General features: G+C 46.0%; 1 protein-coding gene across 3 annotated transcripts in view; it reads right to left on the bottom strand.

Moving 5' to 3' along the window:
- LOC137521118 (flavin-containing monooxygenase 5-like) overlaps positions 1-23,889 on the bottom strand; it is a 191,498-nt gene that overhangs the window by 156,081 nt on the left and 11,528 nt on the right. For 2 of the 3 annotated variants that reach the window (XM_068239938.1, XM_068239936.1), the window contains exon 2: positions 16,792-16,876. The exons of the other annotated variant lie outside the window; for it this stretch is intronic. The gene's annotated coding sequence lies outside the window, so the exon portion shown is untranslated. The remainder of the gene's footprint in view (positions 1-16,791; positions 16,877-23,889) is intronic. 3 annotated transcript variants of the gene reach the window in all.

Below are 23,889 nucleotides of genomic sequence, written 5' to 3' on the forward strand. Positions count from 1 at the left end.
GTCCTTACTCAAACCTGCGGTTCATGTGGGTCCCACTCCTCCTCCTCCTGTGATGGTGGAGGATCAACCTGAGTACGAGGTGGAGAAAATTTTAGACTCACGCATTGTACAGAACTCGGTACAATATTTAGTGCATTGGAAAGGGTATGGCATTGAGGAGAGACAATGGGTACCTGGGAGTCGCATGCATGCAAACGAATTAAGGGAAGAGTTTCATGCCTTACATCCAGAAAAGCCTGGAAGGAGCTGTCCGGAGTCCACTCCTCGGGGGGGGGTACTGTCAGTAATCGCGGAAGAGCCGCCGCCAGGAGTCAGCGTCAGGCGGCTCTTTCCGCGCACGATGTGGCTAAGCACGGGGAGGCAGCCGCCTCCACTCAGTCTGAGGCGGCTGTCCCCGTGCAGGGCATGGCGGAGCGCGGAATAAACGCCGCGTCGGTTAGCGCGCATGTCCCCGCTGCGGAGACACCGCAGAGCGGGGCTGCTGTGGCTGGGACTCGTAGTCCCTTCAGGTTTAGAAGGACGCGCGTGCGCGCGGAGAGGCAGGTCAATTAAAGCAGCCAGAAGCGAGTCAGCTGACCAGGCAGGTCAGCTGACTCTGGCTCCACTCCGCATTGGTCCAGCACTTGGGGAGGTGCTGGGAAGATGTGTGTGTATATATACTGCTGGCTGGTCATTTCTCTGGTGTCTGGCGTTGCGATCACATACGTGGGAGCACTCAGATCTGTAGTCAGATCCGCAAGTGTGCCGGGACCAGCTGGAGCTGTAATCCTACACTTAGCTAGATTCTGTTGATAGCTTAAAGTACTAGTTTGATTGTGATTATCTGTTTTGACCTTTTGCCTGCCTGACTATCCTCCTGAACTCTGATCTTGTACCTCGATATTTCTGATACTCTGTTGCCGAACTCCGGCTCGTCCTAAGACCCTGCTTCTGCCTCCTGATCTTGTGCCTCGATATATCTGATACCCTGTTGCCGACCCCTGCCTGTACTTAGACTCCGCCTTTGCCTCCTGATCTTGTACTTTATCTGTCCGTGTGTGTATGACCTGGCTTGTCCGACCTATGTTCCCCATTCTGTTAGTGACTCTTCCTCCAGAGGGTTACTTTCAGACAATCCCTCCTACTGTCAGCCTGACTCCTCCCGTCTTGGAGAGTTCAGGTCTGCGGAAGGCAGAGGCGTCCGAGCCATTAGGCAGCTATAAATTTTCGCCTAAGGCGACAGGAAGAGGCAAGGGCGCTTCTGCACTGAGTAGTGAGAGAAGAAATGCCTCTCAGCTGACTCAGGTGTCAGTTTACACAGCAGCAGCGGGGCTGACTGGACTTCAGCTCAATGATTCAAAGACCCACAGTAATGAATGAGTCAGTGAGAGAAGGCACTCATCCTAGTCATGGATCCGAGGAGTACAGCATCATCAGCTCCTGAGTCCGACTCCTGAGAATTCAGTCCCTCTCTCTCTGCTACTGCTAACTGCGTGGATGTAGAGACTGTGTAGCAGCCAGGCATTGACTTCCCCCCAGGCCGCCTTTCATTTAATGATTTAGGGTTGGTCCTGTGTCTGCTGTATTCAGGTTTGTTGATGTAAGGCAATGTAAAACACTAGGCTAGCTGATAAAAGTGCAATTAGAGGGCAGGCAAGCTGGTAAATATACACAGCATGATGTAAAACTCGTCTGGAGGGTCAGTGGGAAAAAATCTGTCTGGTCTCTCCCCATTGTTATAATGACTGCAAGTGCAGATAAGGTCTTAAACAGGTTGAAAAGTTTTGACAGTCCCTGGACTCCAGGAGGGCTGCTTGCTGACTTGTGTAAGAGACTGGCAGGGACAGCAGTCCTATTACCAGCAACTAGTCTCTGTGTAATGTGGGACTGCAATACAGATAAACTGCTCCATCTCAGGCTATTCTCAGTCTCACTCCACTCCTCCTATCTCTGTATGTGTATAGTGTATGTCTACTGTGTGCTGTGTATAGTGTGCTCTGTGCAGGGCCGGGCCGAGGCATAGGCTGGAGAGGCTCCAGCCTCAGGGCGCAGTGTAGGAGGGGGCGCAGAATTCATTCAGCTGTCATTCCTAATTGTGTTTGAAGCAGAAAGAAATAAGAAAAGGGGATACATGGCAGTGACTACAAGCCAGATAACTAGATATTAAGGTGTTGGGGAGGTTGTGGGCCCTGTGGCGCCTCTTAGGCTAATAGCAATCAGTGTGTGACGGCTGGGTGGCAGGGATGGAGGGGGGCACTTTGGTGTCTCAGCCTTGGGTGCTGGAGGACCTTGTCCCGGCTCTGACTCTGTGTGTGTGTGTGTGTGTGTGTGTGTGTGTGTGTGTGTGTGTGTGTGTGTGTGTGTGTGTATAGTGTGTGTACTGTGCTGTGCGTGTCTAAAGTGTGTGTGTGTGTGTACTGTGTATAGTGTGTATGTTGTGTGCAGTGTGTGTACTGTGTGTGTGTGTGTACACTGTGTGTGTGTGTATAGTGTGTGTGTGTGTACTGTGTGTGGTGTGTGTGAGTGCATGCCGCAATAAGTATATTTTATGGTGAAACGCTCTGCTGCATAACAACTATTTTCTGGTGAACCCATGCCGCAATAAGTATATTTTCTGGTGAAACGCTGCTGCATTATGATTTTCGGGGGTCTTGGGGGTAGGGTTCACCACAGGAGTGGTGTTCACCATGAGGGGTGCAGGGTATGGGACTGGGGGCAATCACGGGGGGGGGTCGTGCCACAGGAAAATGGCTAGAGACGCCCCTGGCGGAAGGAATACGTCCAGTACTCCTGACTGCGCTGAGGCTTTGTCCTCAAAGTGTTACTGTTACACCAAAATACTACACTCTACTCAGGTGAACAGAGGTTAGCTGGTATATCGGATTATCGGTGATACTGCAGATCACTTATAATCTGGTATACATCTGTATTCCCAGTGATACTGCAGATCACCGGTAATCAGATCCTCTCTGTGCTTCACCGATCGTTACAGAAAACCCTTAGAATCCCCCATGAGGAGATGGACTAGTCCAAAACCTGTCATTGCTGACAGATTTTAACTGCTAACTTTTTTTCGCTGGAGTCCTTTAAAGGGAACCAGAGAGGAACGGGGGGTGAAAAAAGAAACCGATTTTATACATACCGGGGGCTTCTTCCAGCCCCATAAGCCTGAATCGCTCCCACGCCACCATCCTCAGCTTCCTGGATCCGCCGGTACCGGACCCGTCACTTCCGGCGGACGCGGCCAATTGTCCGCATCACAGGGGCTCCCTCCATACATGTACGCATGCGGCTGCGCAGTTAACAGCCACATGCGTATCTGTATGGGGAGAGCACCCTGTGATGCGGAGAATTGGCCGCGTCCGCCGGCCGACTTGCCGACTCGCGGCAATGACGGGACCCGGTGGCGGCTGATGCAGGCAGCGGAGGAGTGCGACGTTGGAGCGATCCGTGCGTATGGGGCTGGAGGAAGCCCCAGGTATGTATATTGCATCCTCTCTGGTTCCCTTTAAGAGGGAGGAGGTGGGGGAAGTGGGGGTGGGTAAGATCTACTGGTTCATTACAGATCAATATTGGTCCCTGCTGCAAAAAATTATAAATATTCTTTTCACATGACAGTTTCTCTATTTAAAGTCAACGGATGCCAAAATAAAACAAGTTTTCGCATAGCAAATGAACATTACCTTTAGAACTGTATTTTTAAAAAAAATGTAAAACCACTTTGGGCTTGATTCACAAAGCGGTGCTAACTGTTAGCACGCCTGTGAAAACCCCCTTAGCACGTCTAAACAAACTTTTCGCGCATAAAACTTTACGCGCGCAAAACTTTATGCGCGTAAAACTTTACGCGCGTACTGCACAGAGCACAGGGCGCACCGCGCGAAGTGCCCATTAAAGCCTATGGGACTTAGCGCGCGTAAAACTTTGCGCGCGTAAAACTTTGCGCGCGCAAAGTTAGCGCACGATCTGATTGAGATATCCGGTGCTAACCTACTTAGCACCCTGGTTAGCGCGTCTAAAGACTTTAGACGTGCTAAGTAGGTTAGCACCGCTTTGTGAATCAAGCCCATTATGTAGCTGTGTTTGCCTGTACACCTATCCATACGGGCTTAAAGCGGAACTGTAAACTTGTAAACATTTCATTTACCTAGGGCTTCCCCAAGCCCCCAGCAACCGTCCTGTCCCTCGCCGGTCCTCCCTTCTCCGGCCGTGGCTAAGTTTAGTTACCATTAAGTTTAGCACAGGACACTATTGCGTGCTGGAACACGAAGAAAGCTTTTCGTAGCCCGGGGCATGCAGGCTCAGTTGCCATCGACTTACACGTCGGCGGTAATGACACTTAGCCACAATGGGAGAACGGAGGATTGTGCAGGACCGGCGCAGAGCAGGACGGCTGCTGGGGTCCTGGGGAAGCCCTAGGTAAGTGAAACAGTTTGTTTTTTTACAAGTTTACAGTTCTGCTTTAATATGTCTCCTGCCTCTAGCTTTCGCTTTCAGGATTGAGGTCTTAGCATTGCTTGCCAGTTGCCATCTAAACGGAAAGTCAACCTTTTTCATGCACATGGATGGTATCTTCCACAATGCAAGAATTTTGGAACATGTAGTCAGACATATATTGTCCTGTCTCCTTTGGATGTTACGTGGCAAACCCTGATTTAACCACCCATGAGTTAAAGGAATCCTGAAGTGAGAGGTATACAAAGGCTTCCATATTAATTTTCTTTTAAAGGGGAACTGAAGTAAGAGGTATACGGAGGCTGCCATATTTATTTCGATTAATCTATACCAGTTGCCTGGCAGCCCTGCTGGTCTATTTCTCTGCAGTAGTATCTGAATAACACCAGAAACAAGCATGCAGCTAGTCTTGTCAGATCTGACCTTAAAGTCTGAAACACCTGATCTGCTGCATGCTTGTTTAGGGGCTATGGCTAATAGTATTAGAGGCAGAGGATCAGCGGGGCTGCCAGGCAACTGGTTGCTTAAAAGGAAATGCCTCCATATATCTCTCTCTTCAGTTCCCCTTTAAACAATACCAGTTGCCTTTCAGTCCTGCTGATCCTATGCCTCTAATACTTTTTAGCCATAGACCCTAAACATGTATACAGATCAGGTGTGTCTGACAAAAAAATCTGATATGATTAGCTGCATGCTTGTTTCAGAGTGTTTCAGATATGCAAATCAGATATAACTGCAGCCAAAGAGATCAGCATTACTGCCAGTCAGGCAACTGGTATTGTTTAAAAAAAAATACATATGGCAGCCTCCATATAACCCTAGCTTTAAGTTACTTTTAAATCCAGAAAGGACCGGAGCTATTCTGTACCACAGCAGCAAGAGCATTTGGCACATGAAAAAAATATTTGGTAAGTCACTTTGCTTCAACACAGCTATTTTAACTTGTGATCCTGATAGAGTTGGGCTTTTTGAGGCTGTAATTTCAACAATTACCTTTGTATGATCTAGTCAGTACAGCCTCTATAGCCTCTACAGTCATATATACAGTGGGATGCAAAAGTTTGGGCAACCTTGTTGATTTTCATGATTTTCCTGTATAAATCATTGGTTGTTACGATAAAAAATGTCAGTTAAATATATGATATAAGAGACACACACAGTGATATTTGAAAAGTGAAATGAAGTTTATTGGATTTACAGAAAGTGCGCAATAATTGTTTTAATAAAATTAGGCAGGTGCATAAATTTGGGCACTCCTGTCATTTTTTTTTATTCCAAAACCTTTAGAACTAATTATTGGAACTCAAATTTGCTTGCCTGTCCCCAGACCTGAATATAATTGAAAATCTGTTGTGCGAGTTAAAGAGAACTGTCCATGTTCGGAAGCCATTAAACCTGAATGAACTAGAGATGTTTTGTAAAGAAGAATGGTTCAAAATACTTTCAACCAGAATCCAGACTCTCATTGGAACCTACAGTAAGCATTTAGGCCTGGTGCACACCAAAAACCGCTAGCAGATCCGCAAAATGCTAGCAGATTTTAAAACGCTTTTCCTTCTTTTTCTGTAGCGTTTCAGCTAGCATTTTGCGGTTTTGTGAAGCGGTTTTGGTGTAGTAGATTTCATGTATTGTTACAGTAAAGCTGTTACTGAACAGCTACTGTAACAAAAAACGCCTGACAAACCGCTCTGAAGTGACGTTTTTCAGAGCGGTTTGCGTTTTTCCTATACTTAACAATGAGGCCGAAACGCATCCGCAATCCAAAATCTGCAGCAGCCCGGGAGTATGCTTTTCTGCAAAACGCCTCCCGCTCTGGTGTGCACCAGCCCATTGAAATACATTACCCTAGCGGATCCGCACCCGCAAGCGGATCGCAAACCGCAGCAGAACCGCTCTGGTGTGCACTAGGCCTTAGAGGCTGTAATTTCTGCAAAAGGAGGATCTACTAAATATTGATTTCATTTCTTTTTTGTGGTGCTCAAATGTATGCACCTGCCTAATTTTGTTTAAACAACTATTGCACACTTTCTGTAAAGCCAATAAACTTCAGTTCACTTCTCACATATCACTGTGTGTGTCTCCTATATGATATATTTAACTGACATTTTTTATCCTAACAAGTAACGATTTATACAGGAAAATCATGATTGCCAAAACTTTCGCATCCCACTTTATACACACACACACACACACACACACACACACACACACACACACACACACACACACACACACACACACACACACACACACACACACACACACAGAATTTAGAGAGGTCTGTTCTTTGAACTCCATAGTGACTTCAGGACCGGAGTTGCTATGGTATTAAACTGAAATCTCGAGTACCATGCACGACCTTTGGTATTTGGCAGAAAAGGGCCAATACACAGTTCTGTTCATTAAGACAATATACAAAGAGCTCCTTAACAACCGATTGTAAATAATGTCACATTGATATTGTTCTGAAATGATGAAAGGAGAAGCTGAATTGCTTTCTATGATATGATTATTCCTCATTTAATCACTGGCAAATTATCCTGTTATTTTGAATATGTGATGACATGCACCAGGGAGATTGTAAGATTGGATTAATGCACATTAGTGCATATTGTCAGGAATAACCATAGAAGAATAGTATGTTGATCTCACAGCTGCTGGCTAATAATTGGCTATTAGTGGCTTTCATTTACTATCACTGCAACACTTACCCTCATTTCCCCATTGGTGACCCCACAGCCTGGAAGACAATCTGCCAGGGGTCAAAGACAAGCATGGCCATCATGATCTCTCCCACCAATAATAAGATATGCCACATGTGATCTGGAGTATGGATCTTCCAGTTCAGTAAATCAGTACCTATTCAGTACAGAGACCTTGGGCAAGACTCCCTAACACTGCAACTGCGTACTGAGCATGCCCCTAGTGACTGTGGCTTGAGTACTTTGAGTCCGCCAGGAGAAAAGAGTAATGTAAATATTCTGTGCCTTGTCTCTGTGTTTGTATTTGGGGTAGGGTAAGTAGTCGGGGGTCCCTACAGCTTTAGGCCCTCCTGCCGTTGCAGTGACTGCTCCCCTTAAAGAGAACCTGAACTGAAAATAAAAAGTCAAAATAACCATACACAGGTCATACTTACATCCTGTGTAGTCTACTTCTCAATCTCTTTCTCCTCTCCTGTGTCCTGTTTGTCCAATGTGATCAATGGAAATCTCTGTCCTCCATTTTAAAAATGGCCATTACCCCATAACAGCTTCCTGGTCAGCACACTTTTAAACTGTAATATCACCCACTTGAGCCATAGGGAAACATGGACATTTCCTTGCACATTCAGTTGTAACTGACAGCTGCTGATACAGTATATAACTGACAGCAACTGGTATATTTCAGTTCTGACAAAATATTGTCAGAACTGTAAGAGATCACTGTAAGAAGAAAATGGTGAGCTTCTGAGAGGAACTGGCGATGAGGTTAGTATGTAATATTCATTTGCAGCTACGTCATGTGTTTATTTTAAATAATGTTACTTGCTTCAGGTTCTCTAAAGGTAACCACTAATTATCCAACCTTTTTCATGCAATCTTACCATTTCTATGTAATATAAGAGAACTGCCTTAATTATCCATTCAATATATTCACTCAATTTACCCTTATACTACATAGATTTGGTAAAATTGGATGAAAAGGATTGGATCATTAGTGGCCATCTTTATAGTAATACCACTATGTGTGGCAAGTAGCATGTGTGCATTTGAGCTTAGCTACTTTCATTGAACTTTAAGACGCTTTTATGGCAAATATAAAAGGGTATCAAAAATTGAAAATTGCGCAAAAGGTGGATCAGCGCATTACCAGGCCGCCTCCGAATGGCCTCGAATCAGAGGTGCGCTGAGCCCCCCCCAGAAACTGCAAACGCACCTTGAACCCAAACAGAAGCTCTGCATATACACCAAAAGCAAAGCTGTTAAGTGGGAGCAGCTGACCAAAAATGAATTAAATTAGTACATGGCAAGGAAATGAACAGCGCTACTTAAAAACAGACAAGTGCCTACCTGCAAAAGAGTGCAAGCCCCACTTGTGGGATAAAATACACACCTAGCATACACATGACCTGTCTACCACTGGAGGATGTTGGTTTCCCCATGGAGGATTGACTTATTCGCAGTGGGAGGGATGAGTACTTAATAGGTTGCATGCAAGCTGTTCTGGGGGGGCTCAGCGCACCTCTGATTCGAGGCCATTCGGAGGCGGCCTGGTGATGTGCTGATCCACCTTTTCAGCAATTTTCGTTTTTACTTGATTAGCCGCACCCAGGCTATGCATATACATAGGTTAGGATTTAGTTAGTGTTAGGTCCCCTCCCATGGAGGATTGACTTCTTCGCAGTGGGAGGGACGAGTACTTAATAGGTTGCATGCAAGCTGTTACGGAAACCAACATCCTCCAGTGGTAGACAGGTCATGTGTAGACAGCTTGCATGCAACCTATTAAGTACTCGTCCCTCCCACTGCGAAGAAGTCAATCCTCCATGGGAGGGGACCTAACACTAACTAAATCCTAACCTATGTATATGCATAGCCTGGGTGCGGCTAATCAAGTAAAAACGAAAATTGCTGAAAAGGTGGATCAGCACATCACCAGGCCGCCTCCGAATGGCCTCGAATCAGAGGTGCGCTGAGCCCCCCCAGAACAGCTTGCATGCAACCTATTAAGTACTCATCCCTCCCACTGCGAATAAGTCAATCCTCCATGGGGAAACCAACATCCTCCAGTGGTAGACAGGTCATGCGTATGCTAGGTGTGTATTTTATCCCACAAGTGGGGCTTGCACTCTTTTGCAGGTAGGTACTTGTCTGTTTTTAAGTAGCGTGTTCATTTCCTTGCCATGTACTAATTTAATTCATTTTTGGTCAGCTGCTCCCACTTAACAGCTTTGCTTTTGGTGTATATGCAGAGCTTCTGTTTGGGTTCAAGGTGCGTTTGCAGTTTCTGGGGGGGCTCAGCACACCTCTGATTCGAGGCCATTCGGAGGCGGCCTGGTGATGCGCTGATACACCTTTTGCGCAATTTTTTAAATTTTCGATTTTACTTGATTAGCCGCACCCAGGCTATGCATATACATAGGTTAGGATTTAGTTAGTGTTAGGTCCCCTCCCATGGAGGATTGACTTCTTCGCAGTGGGAGGGACGATTACTTAATAGGTTGCATGCAAGCTGTTACGGAAACCAACATCCTCCAGTGGTAGACAGGTCGTGTGTATGCTAGGTGTGTATTTTATCCCACAAGTGGGGCTTGCACTCTTTTGCAGGTAGGCACTTGTCTGTTTTTAAGTAGCGCCGTTCATTTCCTTGCCATGTAATAAAAGGGTATAAAACCACAAAAACTGTCATACCAGTATAGTGGCATTTTCTTCAGAGATGTTGACAGGCTTAAAATCTCAGTATGATTACTTCTATGTTGAAGGTCAGCTGTGGCAACTAAACTAGAGGAAAATGTACAGTCAGATAAAACGGGTCAACAAGTACAAAACACAGCAATAGTCACAGATCACTAAAGTAATGTAGAGGGCAAGGCTAGATTTACAATTTTTCTGCACCTTAGCCCACTTTCTTGTGACTCCCCTTCCATGTTTAACATCCATGCATAAAGCTCTCTTGGGTAGCAGCTCCCCTCTTCCATGTGTTGCGCTACAATTTTACATATATGTAGTCCCTCCTCTTCTATGTCTGGCTGGCCCTTTTACAAAATCCACCCCAGGTCTTGGACTATGTGGGCCTTACAAAATCTGATTCTGGTTAATGAATGCCATACTGACATTTTGGAAATGCTTAAAACTTGGCCTGGTCTTGCCTGGCTGGGTAAAGCTTTTTTTCCCCCTCAGGTGCTTCTTTTTCTCCCTCGGGTACTTTTTATGGATTAGTTTAGTATAAGTCAGTATTAGGGTCAGTGTAAATTTTGCTTGAGTTACACTTATTTTTAAGGGTTATTTAAAGTTTTAGTCAGTTATCCTAACATGCAGTTACCCTAACCCAGGAAGTGCAAGAAATTGAACCTACTGTAAAGTCAGCAGAGGGCAGTTGTTTAAAGTAAAGTACAACTGAAGTGAGAGTGATATGGAGGCTGCCATATTTACTTCCTTTTAAACAATGCATGTTGATCTTTCAAGCATCAGTAGTTTCTGAATCACCCACCTGAAGGACTATGACTATGACTAAAAGTATTAGAGGCAGAGAATCAGCAGGACACTTTTGCACTTGTGCTCTGTGGGGAGCGTGGATGCAAAATTTAAGATGGTCCTGGGCAGCGGTTGAGTTCTCCAGTCCACACTGTTCCCCGGAAACCTTAGGTAATTTGGCCAGTTGCAGCCAGTTGTGCTGTTCATTGCATGCATGGCCCGGCCTGCAACGTTCCCCTATCGTGCTACCATGTAGCAGAGGTATGCACGCAACCGGGCCACAAATGCCCAGAAAAGCATGATTGGCCAGGACTGTCCAAACTACGGGGGTGACCAAGGGACATCAGAGCGGATAAGGAGGATGGCGCGGGAGACTACGAACCACATAGGGCTGGAGGAAGCCCCAGGTAGGTATAAATGCTGCACTATCTACCATCTCAGTCTTCCTTTAAAACGGACCTAAACTCACAATGTCCTCTTTGCTCTAAAAGATAAGCAACAGCATAATAACCTTTAAACAAAAACATTTCTTTGTTACAGCTGATACAAATCCTAAAATAAATCTGCATGGTTTCTACTTCCCGATTCACGGAAGCAGAAATATTTTTAACATCCTGTGCTTTCCAATGAGATTATCTGCCATCTCTGCCATGGCAGTCATGTGACACAGGGGAGAGATCAAATTACAACTTGTGATTAGACACAAATGAGGGGGAATTAAACAGGCTAAACTCTCTAAATACATACAGGGAGAATTTCTGTATATTTTCCTTTTGTCCAGTGCAAGATTTCAGGTTCACTTTAAGCAATTGTCTACTAGAGGCTTTGGGATTAGCTAAATTCAAACCTCATCCTGGGTTTGGAGTCAATTTTCACAATAGGAGAATTTTTGCTCGTCTCTACTGAGGACTATAGAGCTAAAGACTAATGCCACACTTGCAGGATTAGACTACATTCAATCAATCTAAAAAAAAAACAACAACAAAAATAAAACACTGCATGTCCTGCACTTGGGCCTAAGCATGACAGAAGTGAAATGTGATAAAAACGTAATCTACAACATAAACATAATTCAATGTGTACAGCTTATTTAACTTCCAGCTTAAAATTGATGTACACTGTATTCCTCCTTTCTCCATTAATGTATTGTAAATATCTATTTACATTGTGCTGTAAGAAAGGTACATCTGTTTTCTGTACATGTTAGAGCGTACAAAAGTCCATAGAGTAAACAGAGTGGAGAAAACCTTAATCAAGTTATATGAAAATCATTTTTCTTTTCTATGGTCTGTCCATACCCTACAGTATCAAAAGATGTTTTCTGAATAGATTTCTCCCTCTGTTTCAAAATGTAATCAGACATTGCTTTAGAGATTTGATTCACACAACAATGAAAACTGCATAGACAAAAAGAAAAGGGTGGCTGTTAACCCAATATTTTATTGCACAAACATTAGAGGCAAGTGGTGCAAACAAGTGAATCCTTTAGCTCTCAATGGGCCTGATGCATGAACCCACAGTAATATTGCATGGTACTAACGCTAGCAGAGTACTATGTGTTGCACAATTAGCAATGGATTCATGCTTTAAAAAAAGTTTAATTCCCGGAACGGATCCTAACGGATTCTAATGGATCTAATGTTAACCTATGGATCCACATACGTCCGTTCAAACGGATCCGTTCTGCACGATGCGCTGAATGGAACGCAAGTTTCTTGCAGCACCAAATTTTCCAGACCGATGTGCCCAGCAGAAGGGAAACATAAGCTTTAGTGCTGCATTAAGGGCAATGAGAAAACAAGACCGTTCTAAATAGAAAAATACACTTTGGGGGTGGGGGTCTGGTGGGGATGTGGGGCAGCTGAACGGCAGCAGCGTAATGGAAATGGAGTGGCAACGGAGTGAAAACAGATCCGATCGACCGGTGATCAGATCCATTTTCATGGATTCATTTGCAATTCCAACGCAAGTGTGAACCGGGCCTTAGCCACATTACCTGGGTACCTTGTTTAACGTGTGTTATCACAGCAATGATCACGCTACTCGTGTACTGTGGGTCACACTAATTGCGCAATGTTTGGTACTCTGCTGGTGTTAGTACTGGTAATATTGCTGTGTGTAGGCAATGCATGATAATTTTACCATAGGTTCATGCATTAGGTCCAATGAGGTTTATTCACTAATGGTGATTAAAATTTGTATGCACAGACAGCACATGTAAATTTTACAGAGAGCTACACACTTACGCAATTTGTATAACTTGTGTTATACACACACTACACCCAACACATGCATTGCTTATGTAGTGTGCGTTACACTCAGGGGCGTAACAATAGAGGATGCTCAGGGCCTTTTTGGGGGCAGGAGGGGTCGCAACATAAGAGGAGAGTGTGGCAGATCAGCGGGGAGGGGGGACATTCCTCCCCCCTCCCTCACCTCGGTCTCTCCTTTTAGCGCTTCCCCTCCTGCAATCATTAGTGGCCAGGGCTGGAGCTACCATAGGAAAAAATGGGCAATTGCCCCAGGGCCTGTAGGGGCCCCCAAGGTGTCCCTCCCGATCTTAACTGTTGCTCCCCAGGGACTCTGCAGAGTCTGTTAAGTTGGGAGGTGATTGGGGGAGGGTCAGCAGCCAGCTCAGGGGCCCAGGAGGGAAATTTGGCTGCAACAAATGGCCTCTAATGATGCTTTTTGGTCGGGGGTGTCTGTTGGGGGGCCCCCAGGCTAATCTTGCCCTAGGGCCCAATTGTTACTTGAACCGGCCCTGTTAGTGGCAGCGGGTTGCGTCGGCAGGCTGGATACATACCTCCATTGCGTTGGAGGTTCCCATCAGTAAGTGCTTCATGTTACTTCCTGTGTAAACAGCTGGTAGTATGAAGCTCTTACTGATCGGAGACCTCCTGCGCGATGGAGGTATGTATCCAGCCTGCCGCAGCCGCCCGCTGCCACTAATGATTGCAGGAGGGGGAGCGCTAAGAGGAGAGACCGAGGTGAGGGAGGGGGGAGGAATGTCCCCCCTCCCCGCTGATCTGCCAAACTCTCCTCTTATGTTGCGACCCCTCCTGTCCCCCCAAAAGGCCCTGAGCGGGCAGGGGGAGGCCGGGATTTTTTTTTTTTTTTTGCAGGGGGGCCCGGGGGTTTCTAGTTATGCCCCTGGTTACACTGTTTGTAAAATGTAAGTTGCACAAGCAGCACACATGTGTGTATAATGTGCTTCGCGCAAACTACATAATGCCCTTGACATAGTTTTAGTAACATCCAGTAAAATCTACATACACTGTCTGGGCACTCAAATGTACTACCCACCAGAGAATAGACTTCGATGAGACTTCTACACCAGATAGTCTTGCCACTTTCCACTCAAAAATAAATAGTATGTATAGGCAACCCAGTGATAATTTAACTTTGTTTCTGTCTGGTAGTCCAGTCAACAATGATTATGCAGTGGATCTCATTTAGCCCTTTCCCTGCCAGCCGATTTGTCTTAAACACAAACGTGTACTGCCAAGCAGTTTTTAGACATTTTGCAATCATTAGGTTTACTACATGAAATAGGACATATTATATATTTTTTCTGTAATGAATTGGGCTTGAACACGGAAACAAAGTTTTGTACTTTTTCTGGAGAAATGTGTTAAAAAATATCTGGAGTGAAATATGTAAAAAAAAAAAAAAAAAAAAAAGTGAAATAAAAAAGAACATATTTTTCTGTTTTTTGTTTTTTCCCAAAGAAAAAGTACATATACTGACAAATATGTAACTGTTTGTAAAAGCCCTGATTCTGCTGAATCCAATAATATAAGATACAGTATGTATAGGTAGCCAGGTATAGGTGCTGACAGTAAAGGAAGCCTGATATAGGTGCAGCCAGTGTAGGTAGCCTGGAATAGGTGCTGTCAGTATAGGTAGCCAGATTTAAGTGCAGCCAGAATGGGTAGCCTGGAATAGTTGCAGCCAGCCAGTACAGGTAGCCAGATATAGGTGCAGCCAATATAGGTAGCCAGGAATAGATGCAACCAGTAGCCAGGTATAGGTGCAACCAGTATAAGTAGCCAGGTATAGGTGCCTCCAGTACAGGTAGCCAGGTATAGGTGCTGTGCCAACCCTGAAGATCGGAAGCAGAAGTGCAGTGTGTAATTAACTCACCCGATCACTCACTCCATGCGATGTGTCCCCACCGGCAGCCGTCTCCTCTCTGGCCGCCCGATCTCTGCATGACCCGCGAAATCACGCGTCATGCAGGGAAACAGGAAGAAGAGAGGAGATGGCTGCTGGAGGGGGACAGATGGCATGGAGCGAGTGATCAGGTGAGTTAATTACATGCTACACTACTACTACAGCTCTGCAGGGGGTAACAGGAGGGGGACTCGAGGAGAGTGAGGGAGGAATGATGTCGGCAAAGGATCTTTGCAAAAATGTCAGGCAGCCAGTGCACTCTGTGGGTGACCAAGTTATTAATAATAATAATTGCAGTATTTGTATAACGCCTTTCTCCTATCGGCCTCAAAGCGCTTGCGAGGCAGCCACTAGAGCGCACTCAGTAGGCAGTAGCAGTGTTTAGGAGACTTGCCCAAGAATCTCCTTACTGAATAGGTGCTGGCTTACTGAACAGGCAGAGCCGAGATTTGCACCTAGGTCTCTTGTGTCAGTGTCAGATGCAGAGCCCTTAACCATTACGCTATCCAGCCACTGAAATGAGGTTGAGGGAGGGGTAATGCAGTAGCAACAAATCCTTCAGGTATCCAGGGCCTCTGAACTCACTTATTGATTGAGCTGACATAATAGCCTCTACGTAAAAACAGGCACTAATATTTATTTACAATGGTGGCATGGTGCATATGTGTTTAACATGCTTATGCAAAATATTAAAATAATAGGTGCACAGCTGATAATTACACTAGCCAAAAAAGATTAATATGTAGCAAAAAACAAACATCAACAATGATCTATGAAGGTAGTACTAGACGATACAACACATTAAAATGCGGGGCAAAGAGGCAAAGTGCAAGCCATGCCAATGTAGTAATGATGTGCAGCATAATAGCTAAGCTAAAGCTGGCTCATGCACCATAAACATGTACACCCCCCCTACTCCTTCGTTTTAATTGTCAGGGATTATGCAGAGACACTTAGCAAGTTCCATAATGCAGGACTCAGGGTCCAGCAAACTGTCAATCCATGCATAACCCACTTCCAATGTGGTCACATCAAACACCAGGCCACATGGACATCGTGCAGCGTGTATAGGTGCGATGCCCTGCCCACCTATGCATTTTCAGTTCTGATAGAACGATTTATCAGGGTGTTTAACAAGCTTGCCTTGCAAGTTTCAGGCTTCAATCTGCTTGAAGTTTGAGTGTGTTTGTGTGGGTTTCCTGTGGGCACTTTGTTTTTTTCCCACAACCTCCAAAACACACTGATTTGTTAACAGGCTACCCCCCAAACTGGCCTTAGATTACGGGAAGCAATATGTAGCAAGCACCTATGGTGGACCGAGGAAAATTCAGACGTGCTCTCCACTCCAGTCACCTGTGCACTACAGGTGTCTTCTCAAGTAACCGTTCCAATGAGTCAGCACCGTCTTCAATAAATAAGCTCTTTTATTGGTATCAAAGTATCATTAAAATCAAGAAGATCAAGCAACCAGCGACAGCTCCGCTGTTTCGGGCAGTCTGCCCTTTCTCAAGCTGTTAAAGCATGTCCTCCACACTTAAAACTGACATGATGTCCATATATATAACAAACCAAATGGATCAGGTGACTGCAATGCGACCAATCCCATGCATAGGGCCGCCGGCGGACCTAATGGGGAACTACCAGCTTAATATTCAAATTTTGCTCAAGCCCTACCCCTCGTGGCATTAATATTCAAAGCGCCACCCTTTGCCGCATCACAGCGACTCTTAGCAGCAGCTACTTACGCTGTCATTGGCGCTGCAGAGGGGCGGGCGTGGCGAGCCTCTCCGTCCCCCTCCTCCTCACTAAACTAAATAAACATACGTGACACGTCACGTACAATATGACGCAATGCCGCCTACGCATCCTCATAGCGGCAGTCCGTAACTAAGCAACCAGACGCTCTGCATTCACAGGGGATACAAACCCCACCCACCTGCAGAGCTCCAGCTGTCAGAACGTTACAATAGTACAGATTAGGAGAGGAACATTGAGCCCCCTCCACACTCACCCACCACACCACCGACAAACAGCAGCCCTGGGAATAAGGGAATTAAGTCAAAGGTCCCATACGTCAGATCAGCGCATGCAGCCACCTATAATGACAAAAATAAAGATGAATGTCAATAACACAAAAATAATAGCAGCAACACATCTAGATACACGGCAACAGGTCATATTCTTTATTCAGACCCCCCTCTCCCCATAGTACCTAACCTTTTAATCCACACATAGCCTCCTTCTTGAGTAACAATTTTTGTCGATCCCTCCTATGCAAGCGCAGAGGTGCATGGTCAATCAGCTGCACCTTCAACTGAGAGACACCATGTCGATATTCTTTAAAGTGACAGGCCACAGACTGATCCCTGCTTTCTCCCCTAATAGTCGATTTATGTGAGGAAATCCTGTCCCTAAGAGGTTGCATGGTCTTCCCCACGTATCCCAACCCGCAGGGGCACTTAATTAAAGGGACTCTGAGCTCAGAAAAAAAAGGAAAGTTGTACTCACCAGGGGCTTTTTCCAGCCCAGTGCTGGTCGGGAGGTCCCACGCCAGCGTCCTGGCTCCTCTTCTTCACCCCGCTCTGGAATGGCTGGCAGGCCGCAGCCCGGGCGACACTCTCCCGAGTGTCGGGCTGCTTCTTCCGCATATGACGCGGATTACGTCACACGCCGGCCGCCTCGCATCATCACGGCGGCCGGCGTAAAAGTACTGCGCATGCGCGAACAAAGCGCGCATGCGCAGTACTTTCACGCCGGCCGCCGTGATGACGCGAGGCGGCCGGCGTGTGACGTAATCCGCGTCATATGCGGAAGAAGCAGCCCGACACTCGGGAGAGTGTCGCAAGGGCTGCGGCCTGCCAGCCATTCCGGAGCGGGGTGAAGAAGAGGAGCCAGGACGCCGGCGTGGGACCTCCCGACCAGCACTGGGCTGGAAAAAGCCCCTGGTGAGTACAACTTTCCTTTTTTTTCTGAGCTCGGAGTCCCTTTAAGTATACCACATAAGAAGATTCACAAGAAAAGTGACCCTTAATCTGGAATCTACGCCCACTGGAGGGATGTGTAAATGTATCTCCTTTTGTTACACTATTGCGCATATGACAGTGCAAACATGGATACGTCCCATTTCTTCCAATTACTGTATTCTCCCTTCCATAAGTATGGACAACTTTATCTCTAATAGTCGGTGGCCTGCGGAAAGATAAAAGGGGTGGATATTTAAATTCTTGTACTTGAGGAAAGGATTCAGAAAGGATCGTCCAATGTTTGCGTATAATTTGGCCAATCTGTTGGCTCTGACTATTATAAGTACTCACAAACGGGATCCTAGGTCCACTAATTTTATTATTATTATTCCTCCTATTTCTTCTCCCCTCTAAAAGTCTATCAGGATACCCTCTTTTCTTAAATTTAGTTCTCATCTGTTCTACTCTCTGTCGACACACTAGAGGATCCGCCACTATTCTCTCCACCCTCGCTATCTGTCCAGAAGGAATGTTGTCCTTGATATGTTGTGGATGGAAGCTCTTAAATTCTAAAATCAAGTTACGATCAGTTGGCTTGGTGTACAGGTCCGTGAGCAGACGCTCCCCAGACCTATACACCATAGTATCCAAAAATGGGACCCTCACAGGATCAACATGGGCCATCAATACAATAGCTGGACACTTGTCTCTCAATTCCTGAATGAATGTATCCAATGTCGAACGTGGCCCCGCCCATATGCAAAATACATCATCTATATACCGAAACCAGCATTTTGCATGCTGGTGAAAGAGGGCATTCGTATAAATAAAACTCTCCTCATACTGCCCCATAAATAAATTTGCATAGGACGGGGCCACGTTCGATCCCACAGCTGTTCCCCTCCGCTGCACAAAAAAGCGACCTTCAAATAAAAAATAATTCCTATGTAGAATAATCTGTAGAAGTGAGATGACAAATTTTCTCTGTGGAGTGGTTAGATCAGAATACATCATTAGAAACCATTCAACAGCCTCTACACCCCCATCGTGTGGGATGGAGGTGTAGAGGCTCTCAACATCCAAAGTAACCAGAAGACAATCCGGTTCCAATGCTGGCAAAGCTTTTAATTTTTCGAGGAATACATTAGTGTCTCGCAAATAAGAATCCAATGAATGAACCAGGGGTTGCAATATCTTATCAATAAACTGGGCCAATGGAACAAATAGTGAATCTACCCCGGAGACACTATTGTATCGGTGGTGCGGTGGGTGAGTGTGGAGGGGGCTCAATGTTCCTCTCCTAATCTGTACTATTGTAACGTTCTGACAGCTGGAGCTCTGCAGGTGGGTGGGGTTTGTATCCCCTGTGAATGCAGAGCGTCTGGTTGCTTAGTTACGGACTGACGCGACTGCCGCTATGAGGATGCGTAGGTGGCATCGCGTCATATTGTACGTGACGCGTCACGTATGTTTATTTAGTTTAGTGAGGAGGAGGGGGACGGAGAGGCTCACCACGCCCGCCCCTCTGCAGCGCCGATGACAGTGTAAGTAGCTGCTGCTAAGAGTCGCTGTGATGCGGCAAGGGGTGGCGCTTTGAATATTAATGCCACGAGGGGTAGGGCTTGAGCAAAATTTGAATATTAAGCTGGTAGTTCCCCATTAGGTCCGCCGGCGGCCCTATGCATGGGATTGGTCGCATTGCAGTCACCTGATCCATTTGGTTTGTTATATATATGGACATCATGTCAGTTTTAAGTGTGGAGGACATGCTTTAACAGCTTGAGAAAAGGCAGACGCCCGAAACAGCGGAGCTGTCACTGGTTGCTTGATCTTCTTGATTTTAATGATACTTTGATACCAATAAAAGAGCTTATTTATTGAAGACGGTGCTGACTCATTGGAACGGTTAGATTACGGGAAGGACATTAGACTATACTTGTAGGGATTAGATTGTGAACTTCTCTGAGGGATAGTTAGTGATATGAATTAGAACTCCACACAGCTCTGCAGAATTTGTCAGCACTATATGAATGAATAAATATAATTTACATCTATGTACATATAGAGTTTCTTATTTTAACAATTATTGCAGCAACCACATAAGCTTGCCAAAGCAATCCCTTGTGAAATCAGTCTACATTATATGGGTTGGGAAAAAATTAACCAATGCTGGGACGTTGCTGACTTGCGGAGTGCCATATACTGTCTAAAGATAAACTGATAGGGAGTCAAAAGTACAGTTCCTGCAGGTGATTCACTGAGGTTGCGCACAAGGGATCTTACTTTTTGATCAGACATGCTTTTCTTTACACGCAGCTGATAATTAGGCTTTGTAACACAGTCAAAGCTGGGCTGAATATTGAGAATAATGTCATTAAAACTCTCTTGTATAAATGAAAGTGTAAGTACAGAATAGGCCAAAGAAGATAAATTATAAGTGCATCACGCCAGGTCCAAATCTAATCAGTGTTGCAGAACTAATGTGTAATAACTAATAGTGAAAGTTCCGTTTTTTGATAAAGTATTTGCCCTGTTGCTGCCACTGAGTCTGGAACACTGTTAAGAACTTGCTACGGAATATTATCTGTGTAGTACTTTTGGACTGGACAGTATTTAAAGTGTAGCCGAGGTGAACCTTTGGATCCTGTACAGGCTCGTCGGATTTTAAGCATACGACCGTGCTCCACTTCAAGCATAAGAACAGCCGTACAGGGCCTGCACAAGCATTGCTATCTCTGGACAGGTGCAGCCGTGCTCATGCAGGTGCAGCAGGGCCACTTCTACATGAAGTAGAGCGTGGTGGAGATGTGCAGGAGGGTCCTGGGCAGCCGCATTGCTCCAGAGGATAGTGTGGGAAGGAGGGTCCTGAGGCTTCCCCTAAGTATTTCCCCTCGGGTTCATTTTAAGGCTAAAAAAACTCCCTTTTTAAATAGAATGGAATCGTAGCACTTTTGGGTTTGTTTTCACTCCTATCTGTATTCCCACTATGGGGACTTTTTTCTGCCTTGTTTCTGGGAACTCTGCAGGTGTATGGATGCCTATTGCTTTTATGTGAGCCTTGGTGGTAATGGTGACTAGTGTTGGGCGAACACCTAGATGTTCGGGTTCGCGAACGTTCACCGAACATCGCCGCGATGTTCGGGTGTTCGCGCCGAACTCCGAACATAATGGAAGTCAATGGGGACCCAAACTTTTGTGCTTTGTAAAGCTTCCTTACATGCTACATACCCCAAATTTGCAGGGTATGTGCACCTTGGGAGTGGGTACAAGAGGGGAAAAAATATTTGAAAAAGAGCTTATAGTTTTTGAGAAAATTGATTGTAAAGTTTCAAAGGAAAAACTGTCTTTTAAATGTGGAAAATGTCATGTTTCTTTGCACAGGTAACATGCTTTTTGTCGCCATGCAGTCATAAATGTAATACAGAGAAAAGGTTCCAGGTAAAGGGACCGGTAACGCTAACCCAGCACCAGCAGCAGCACACGTGATGGAACAGGAGGAGGCGCAGGAGGAGAAGGCCACGCTTTCAGGCGCAACTCAGGCCTTGCATGAGGACAAGAAAAATGCGTGCGCAAAGCAATGCAATGAGTAGTTTTCAGGACACAATGGGCTATTCGGAGGAGCTATTCCCACCCCCACAATCTTCTACCTGTGAAAGGTCAATGGAACAGCCACAAATGTTGTGCCCGGATTCACAACCTTTTTCTGTGGAAAATGCACCTCGCACTGAAATGCAAGGCGAGGCCGAGGATGAACATGACGTCAACAACTCAACATGACGCAAAATGGGGGCGGAACAGAAAGCTGCTTTCAATGTTTTGAAGGCCTTAATTGCCTCCGGTGGCCAGTTAGATGCATCATTCATCACACCCAAATCCCAGAGCAATGTGTGCAGGAATTTGAATCGCAGGAGGTGTACCGAGATCATCTGGACAAGTGACCAAGTGACCAAGTGACAAGTGACAAAGTGAAAAGTGACAAGTGACAAAGTGACAAAGTGACTGACAAAGTGACAAAATGACAAAGTGACAAGTGACAAAGTGACAAGTGACAAAGTGACAAAATGACAAAGTGACAAAGTGACCAGTGACAAGTGAGAGGTTGTTCTGGGGAGCTCTACTCCACTGCACACAGTCACATATGAGGAGAGGTCTCGTCGGGACTGCTGATCCTCCTCAGCTTGCTCAAAGCCTTGAGGGTTCCTGAAGATCCTGTGCTTGGAGTTCGCCGGGGTTCAGCTTGGTGTCGGGGTCGGCGGCATCCTCCTCACTCCAACGTGGCAGATCTTCTGTTGAAGGAAAAAAAAAAAACATTTTTTAAAGTCCAGTACCGCTTCTGAAGGACTCACCAAGAGATGCAGGAGCGCTTCAATCTAGCGCATCATCGCTCGCTGGGTGATGTCCCTCCCTACGCGCTGGAATTCTACGCTGCACATGCTAGCACGCTTTTGCGCAGTGCCGAGGCGCATTCCAGCAGCTAGCTACCAAGCTTCTGTGGATCTGATTGGGCCACCATGTTGGATCTCTGCCAAGTCCTCCAAAATTTTGAGCAATCCACGTTGCTTGTGACTGAGCAGTGACAACTCTACAGTCAGCATTACAATACCACTGCTGTGTTTACTGAAGAAATCAATGTTGAAGATGGAAACCGCTGGCATGATGCAAGTGGGGGAATCTGAAGATGAAAACGATCAGCGTGATGATACCAACATCAGGCAACCTGCCTCAGGAAACGCTGGTCCCAGCTATGACAAAGAACAGGACGAGGAACAGCTGGAGTTGGAGCAGGAATTGGATGCCCCCACTGCCGAGGGACAGAGCGGTGCACGTTGGACTTCCACAATTTAGCGGGAATGGACAGCAGAAGAGGAAGAAAGTGATGCTGGTGACGAATATGGTGCATCACAACAATCACAACGCTCACAAGAACATGAAGACAGAGGAGTCTGGCAGGACTCTCTGGCACACATGGCTCAATTCATGCTAGACTGCATTGAACGCAGCCCGCGCATTATTCACTATTCATTATTATTCATTATTCTGGACAACACCAATCACTGGGTTTATACCCAGTTTATACAAACACAATGTTAAAAAACTGATTGAAGAAAGTGTCAGACAGGTCAAAAATGGAACAATTCCAGCAGGCCCTTGAGGATGGAGACTTTAGAGAGGAGATTGACATCCTCCTCCTTCTCTAGACAGACTGACTTCAGCAAACCCAGGAGGACCAGGAGGGCAGCAAATAACACAAGCTGCTGCTAGTGCCCAAAAGGGAATGGTATTGGCAGTGTCCTTGGAGTGGGAACATTTTCTGACACCCATGCAGCAGCCCACAGAACAGCAATCGGGCAGTTCCACGTCCTCCAACACCAATCGCCTGGAGAAGATGGTCAAGGACTACATGTCAGATGGCGTAGCTGTGTTGAACAATCCATCTGCACACAGACGGTGAGTGTGACAGCACAGAAGGACCATGGCAACTCACTCATAGTACCACAGTTTGATAGTGCTGCCCAAAAAATTATATGGATCCGTGGACCCGGGCAGTACTGGGAATTGGGAACTCAGATTTTAGTACCTAAACACACGATACAACATGTTTTCCGGGGTCGGACTCTGAGGCACATACAGATGGTCCCGATCATCATCCTCATCATACAACTCTTCTCCTGAGTCTGACCCACCCACCACCTCTGCCACCCCAACATCCCCAGACACAGACCCCTCATCGTCCTCAACATTAACTTGGGATGCTGGCCAGAGCCCGACCTCCTCCTCCACATCAGGCCCCATCATCTCCTCAATGGCAGCCCTCAATAATCGCTCTGGCGCCGGACCGATGGACACAACGTTCTCCTCCGGGGAGGGCTGCTGCTGACCACTGGCTGCTGGGGTGGATGTTATAGCTTGCGTGGGGCGTTGGCTGTTGCTGTTGTTGGGAGTGCTGCTCACAGCGGAGGTCTCTGAGGAACTCATGGTGAGCTCATATAGTGGTTGTCGTTGAGTGGAGTATTACTGATCCCAGCAATATACACACTGACTGGCAGAGTACACAATGCTATATAGTGTGCTGGGTGAGCGGTGTACACAGAGTGGCAGTAAACACAATGCTATATAGTGTGGCTCAGCGAGCGGTGTACTACTGT

The sequence above is a fragment of the Hyperolius riggenbachi genome, chromosome 6, assembly GCF_040937935.1.
Source record: "Hyperolius riggenbachi isolate aHypRig1 chromosome 6, aHypRig1.pri, whole genome shotgun sequence".
NCBI lineage: Eukaryota > Metazoa > Chordata > Amphibia > Anura > Hyperoliidae > Hyperolius > Hyperolius riggenbachi.